This window comes from Meriones unguiculatus, chromosome 10 (assembly GCF_030254825.1).
Source record: "Meriones unguiculatus strain TT.TT164.6M chromosome 10, Bangor_MerUng_6.1, whole genome shotgun sequence".
NCBI classification, from domain to species: Eukaryota; Metazoa; Chordata; class Mammalia; order Rodentia; family Muridae; genus Meriones; species Meriones unguiculatus.
In genome coordinates this window covers 106473663-106479548 of record NC_083358.1, presented here as the reverse complement: position 1 = coordinate 106479548, position 5886 = coordinate 106473663, and the positions used below count along the sequence as shown (strand labels likewise).

At 45.0% G+C, this 5886-nt stretch overlaps 1 pseudogene; it reads right to left on the bottom strand.

The window, feature by feature from the left end:
- Positions 1 to 1590: 1590 nt before the first annotated feature.
- Positions 1591 to 4229, bottom strand: LOC132657114 (3 beta-hydroxysteroid dehydrogenase/Delta 5-->4-isomerase type 6-like; annotated as a pseudogene).
- Positions 4230 to 5886: the final 1657 nt, after the last annotated feature.

Below are 5886 nucleotides of genomic sequence, written 5' to 3'. Positions count from 1 at the left end.
GTGTTCCTGCCCATTCCTTTGCTGTGTGAGTATGGATCAGACCATGTACTTTCTTTTTTATTGTATTTCAGTGTATTTACTTTACATCCCAAAGGTGTCCCTCCCTCCTCTCCTTCCAGTTCCCTTCACCTTCTTCCCTCTTCCCCTCTTCCCTTCTTCCCACGAAAGGGGAGCCTCCCTCACCCCATATCAACCCTCACCAGAACATCAAGTCACATCAGAACTGAACATATCCTCATCCCCGAGGAGAGGCAAGGCAGCACTCCCAGAGAGAAGTGATCCCTGTGCAGTATAGTGTGAAATCAGGGATGTTGCACCACCACTATGATTACCCTATAGTTCTACCTGTAGGAATTTAAGAAATTGCCGAACACTTAAGGGGGAACCAGATAAAGAGAGAAATCTTCATGCTCCTCTTTGTAGGATTAGGCCTGTCCTCTCATCAGGAGGGGAAAATGGGGTCTCTGGGAAAGCACTAGTACAGACACAGCTCCTGGCTGACAACTTCCAGGACTCGCTGGACCAGGTCATGGCTTCCACACTGCACAGCTTCCATTCCCTCCAGCAGCAGATAACCTCTCTTGTTGGGTTGTATTACAAAGCAGGAGAGCTCTTGACCTGCTGACAGCTGGGCAGGGAGGGACTTGTGTTGTACTGGGGGAGGAATGCTGTTTCTCTCTTCATGAATCTTGGCTGGTGGAACAAAAGATACATGTATTAAGGATCTCCAGTGAGATTTCTGAGCCTGCTATGCCCAAGTACTTAAGCTCTCTGGTAGCTTGAATCTTCCCCATTTTGGCCCTTTACTGTCCATTGGGACCTTCCTCCTTTTGGCCCCCTGTTTCAATTTCTAAAAGAGAAAACCTCAAAGCCAAGTCAGTTTTCCTACACAGTCAAGGGGGAGAGGGAGGGAGTAAGAAAAGAAAGGAGGGAGAAAGAGAAGGAGGGAGTGAGAGACAGAGAGAAAGAAAGAGAAGGAGAGAAGAGAGAGAGAGAGAGAGAAAGTCATAGGGAGGGAGAGAGAAAAAGAGATGTGTTTAACCCCAGGTGTATAATGTTACCATAGAAGAGAAGTGTCCACAAGGAATCAGTTTGTAATAGTTTCAGGTAAGGAAAAAGTTCCTACATGACAAGAATCCTAAGTGCTCCTTTTTCTTATCCAACCCTTTACACCATGGGTTCAAACAAACAGGGGACCCTTTCTTAAAGCAAAGAGTTCTGAGAAGAAAGCATGCTCCATGTTTTCAGAAACTGGAGAATGTAAATAAGAAGAATTAAGAATTATTAAGGACAATCTACTGAGAACTTTTCAGTTACAAAACCTGACAGTACAGCTTTCTTTCATATAAGGCCAGGCTGGAACCTAATGCTAAATCTATTTATGAATATGTCTTTAGAGGCAGTTGATACAAACAAGCTCTGAAAAGCAGAGTGGTGGTGGTGGGGGTCTCCCTACCCAAAATGCTGGAACCATGCATCAACCAGACAAGACCTCTCTCTACTGGGCAGTCTTTTCAAAACCTGGTCCTACAGTCTGGGATCTGAGGACCATCTCTCTGTACTTTACAAAGAAAAATCAGAAAATCAGTATCTTGTGAAGGGGAGTGGGTTTATTTATAGTTCTGTCTTGACTATGGAGGGAAACTTTCTTACCTCTCCCTACCTTTCCTATACCAGTGTTACAATTTTATAGGAGAACTGGAACAAAATCCTCCAGCCAGGTGTCCATTTTGTTGTGAGAAAACGTGTAAACCTGAGAATGTTCTTTTAGAGGGAGCCTCAACAGGACCCAGCAGGGGTGGGATCTCCTGCAGAAACTGTGATTCTTTGGCATTCCTTCCGTCATGGTTCTTCCTACACAAAATACAGTAATCTATTCTAGTCATGTATTACACCGCAAAAGGACAATGTGCTGGGATTTGTCTCACATCCCCTCTGTTCATGGCTTTTCCTCAGTCCCTCAAATCCACAATCCATTTCTGATTCAGCATGGCCACGTTTATTGACAGAAAAATGTCTGCAGATGAGCTATTAACACATGTTTATTGTTTCTTTCACTCAACTTCATAAACCAAAGCAGAATTTTCCAAAGATGAGAAATGCTGTTAATGGGGAGATGACGCCCATGGAGAAAACTCTTGAGCAACAAGAAGTGCTTAGTAGTTAGGAACCAGGAGCTGAGGCACAATGGCCTGTGTGTCACTGGGCAGGTGTTTGGGGAAGAAAGCTTGTGGCTGGGTCAGTGCCTGGCAAGGATTCTGGGTACTTTAGGAAGACACTAAGGTGGCTTCTATATCAAAGGGAGGCAATAGGACCTGGGTTGTGACTGTATCCTTTCTGAGGACCTGAGGATGATTTCTGATAACACCCAGGGCCATGTCCCTGCCATCTTTACATCACTGAGTCTTTGAGTTCATTGTCTCTTTGTGCTGTTCCACTAGTGTCCCGATCCACTCTGCGGTTTTCTGCTTGGCTTCCTCCCAGGTGACACAGGGCTCATAGCCGAGATCATGCTGGGCTTTCTTGTAGGAGAAGGTGAACATACTGTTTAAAAGTATAACCAAACGGTGGTTAAAGGGGGCCTGTAGTTGTAGACTGGACGCAGCAGGAAGCTCACAGTTTCCAGCAGGAAGGCAAGCCAGTAGAGCAGGGGCAGAGGAAGGCTCCAACTGGAATCAGGGCAGAGGCCCCATTCCTTGCTCAGGGCATAATTTAAATCATCATAGCTTTGGTGAGGGGTGTCATCTGAGATGTAGTAGAACTGTCCTTTGATGCTGGGGGACTTCTTGGGGTCGCGTGGGCCCCTGGCAGCCAGAATGTGTGCCCAGGCAACATTGTCCACATACACTGGGTTGGCTCTAGAGAATTTGCCAGTAGTATCCAAAACACCCTTATTTTTCAGAGCACAAGTTACTGTGTCATAAAGGAATGAGCTTTTTTCCCCATAAATGTACATGGGCCTTAAGGCACAAGTATGTAAAGTGCCACCATTTCTCAGGGTACACCCATTGGCTGCCAGCACTGCCTTCTCAGCCATCTTTTTGCTGTATGGGTATGGATCAGACCATATACTTTCTAGATTGTCTTCTTCATGGCCATCCAAGATGATCTGCTTGTAGGAGTTGGGCCCTGCCACCTCAACTGAGCTGGTGAAGATGAAGACTGGCACACTAGCTTGGACACAGGCTTCCAATAGGTTCTTGGTACCTAATCATAGACAATGCATTGTCTGTGTCAAGAGATAAGCCAGGGGCCCAGTGTGTGCACAGCTTCAGGATTATTCTTGTCTTTTTGCCCAACAATACAACGTTTACAGATTACAGTTCATCTTCCCTACCTGGACTCAGCTACCAAGCTGTTCCCAGAAGACAACAGGTGGGTTCCAGAGAGCACGTATCTCTAGGCTTTTGTGTTCATTGCCTTCTGGATATGTGCAAGCGTGAGTGTATGTGACTGAGTGGAGTTTTCTTTATTATTACTTTAAAATGCTTTAAAGCTTCTCATTAATCTATTCTTAAAGTGCCCATGAAATAAGTATAATTTTATGCATATCAATTCATCCATGATTTTTAAATTATAGAATCGGATCATATTCTTTTAGATTGTGAACGAGAATAGTTCTTTTCACTAAGAATCATTGAAGAATTAACATCATTCAGGCTCAAGTATAGTGTGTACAGTTGATATGCATGGTACATAACCATTTCATAGGTACAGCTTGTTGTTGTTGTTATTTGATAAGAATCAAAATGGGCCAAGGACAACAAGTCTGACTCAGGGAACACATGGATATTGGGTTTGGGGAGATGTAGAGATACAGCTGTATTCCTGATTGTATGCACAATCTTTAAAACCTTTTGGTTCTATCTATGACTTCATTTTACCTGGTTATATAAAGTAGGGGTGATACATATTCCTTCTAGTTTCATTCTGGAACCCAGCACTGATATCTGTTGCTCTTAGTAGTAAACTAAAAGGGCTTATGAGCCTCCTGCTGGGCATTTTTGTAAAGGCAGGACATTGAGAGGTCCTGAAGACAGAACAGCCTGCAGAGCAGGTTCCTGCAAAGTCTAGGCAGAAAATGGGTGGGTGCTTGTCAACTGCTTGGAGTTGGAGTTCAGTCTCCTCTGCATGGAGGACAACAGAAGAGCTTTTCTTGGAGGTGGAGTGACATGGCTGTGGCCTTACATCCAGGGTTACCTACTTTCTAACTGCTGGGCCTTAGCCATGAAATAGCAGTGATCTCTTCAAGCAGGGTATGGTGTGCTAAGGCATTAGACTCAGAGAATGGCAGGTATTCTATGGTGAGAGCATTCCTTCCCAATCTGTGTTAACATTTTCAACCTCCAAAATCTCACCTTCTCCTCTGCAGATACTCTAATTTCAGATTGACATCTAGCATGGTCTGTCTGGGAATGACCCCTGAGACATCAATGACAGCAGCGGTGTGGATGACCACAGAGATGCCCTGGCAGGCTCTCTTCAGATACTGGGCATCCAGAATGTCTCCCTCCAGCACTGACACCTTTGTGTTTGTCTTGAGGTCTGTGGAACACAAGGCAGGTCATTGAGAAGCTCTTCTCTGGGCTAAGATGTTCCCTGTACACAGGTGTTGACTACCTATGTCATCAAGAATTGTCCAGGAAGACACACATGGTATGTATCTGTATAAGCACATTTCAGTTACATAGTCCAAGATAGACAAAATCCAATTTACAGACCCAAGAGTATAAGTTACAAGGAGGACCAAAGGAGGATGCTTAAATCTCACTCAGAGTGTGAAATAGAATAGACTGGAGAAGTGTCTGAAGAGACGGAACAAGACAAGACCCTAGCATAGCTGTCCTCTTAGATCTCCACCCAGCATCAGATGAAAACATATGCTGAGACTCACAGGAAATACTGGGTGAAGAGCAGGGAAAGTGGAAAATTGGGAGGAAGGATAAAAAGACCTTTAATTGCCAGCTCCACAAGAAGACTACCAGAGCAAACTAAGGCCCCAGAGGTGCTTTCGGGGACTGAAACACCAACCACAGATCACGTATAGACTAGACCTAGGCTCCCTACACAGGTGTAGCAGATGGGCAGCTCAGGGTTTGTGTGGGTTACCTGGTAAGGGGAGAAGAGGCTGTCTCTGACATGGACTCTGTTGCCTGCCTGCTCTATGATCACTGCTTCCTGTCAGGGCTGCCTCACCAGTCCATGGGGGAAGAGGATTCCATCAGTTCTGATTTGACTTAATGAGTTGGGGTGTGTGGGTATGTATGGCTCCCCTTATCTGAGGAACAGGATAGGGAGAATAGGTTTATAATGAGAAAGCTTGAGAATGAGAGCAGAGGAGGGAGAGGGCTATGATCTGAGTGTAAAATGAATAAAGAAATTTTAAAAAGTGTATTGTTCTAGGTAGAAACCCGTTAGAGAGGAAGGCTGGAAAGAAGGGAAAGCATTGTTTCTTTCTTCAGGAAAGCAAATCAGCTTAGGAAGCTGTCAAATGTGCCTGGGACATGAACTTGTTCAAGAGGGTGCTGGGAAGTTCATCCATTCACAAAGTGACTCAGGAGGTAATAGAGAGGTGGGGAGAAGTGGGTTAGCAATCAGAATGTCTGTCCCAGGGTTTTGATGAGGAACACATTTCTAGCAGTGGCAGCAGAAGGAAGACTCACAAATATATATCTTGGGTGTTCCCCTTGCCAGAGTCTGGTATTTTCTGGGTCTCTGCTGGGCAAAAAAGGAAAAGTTAACTCAGAGCCAATGGCTTGGCTTCAGTACCCAGGGAGGTCAGAAGCTCTGGCAACATGATTAGGATGGGCCCAAGTTGGATATATCGGAATATCTCCTGTGAGACCTTATCAAGAGCAAATGTCGATGCTCTAACGGGCTTTCTCA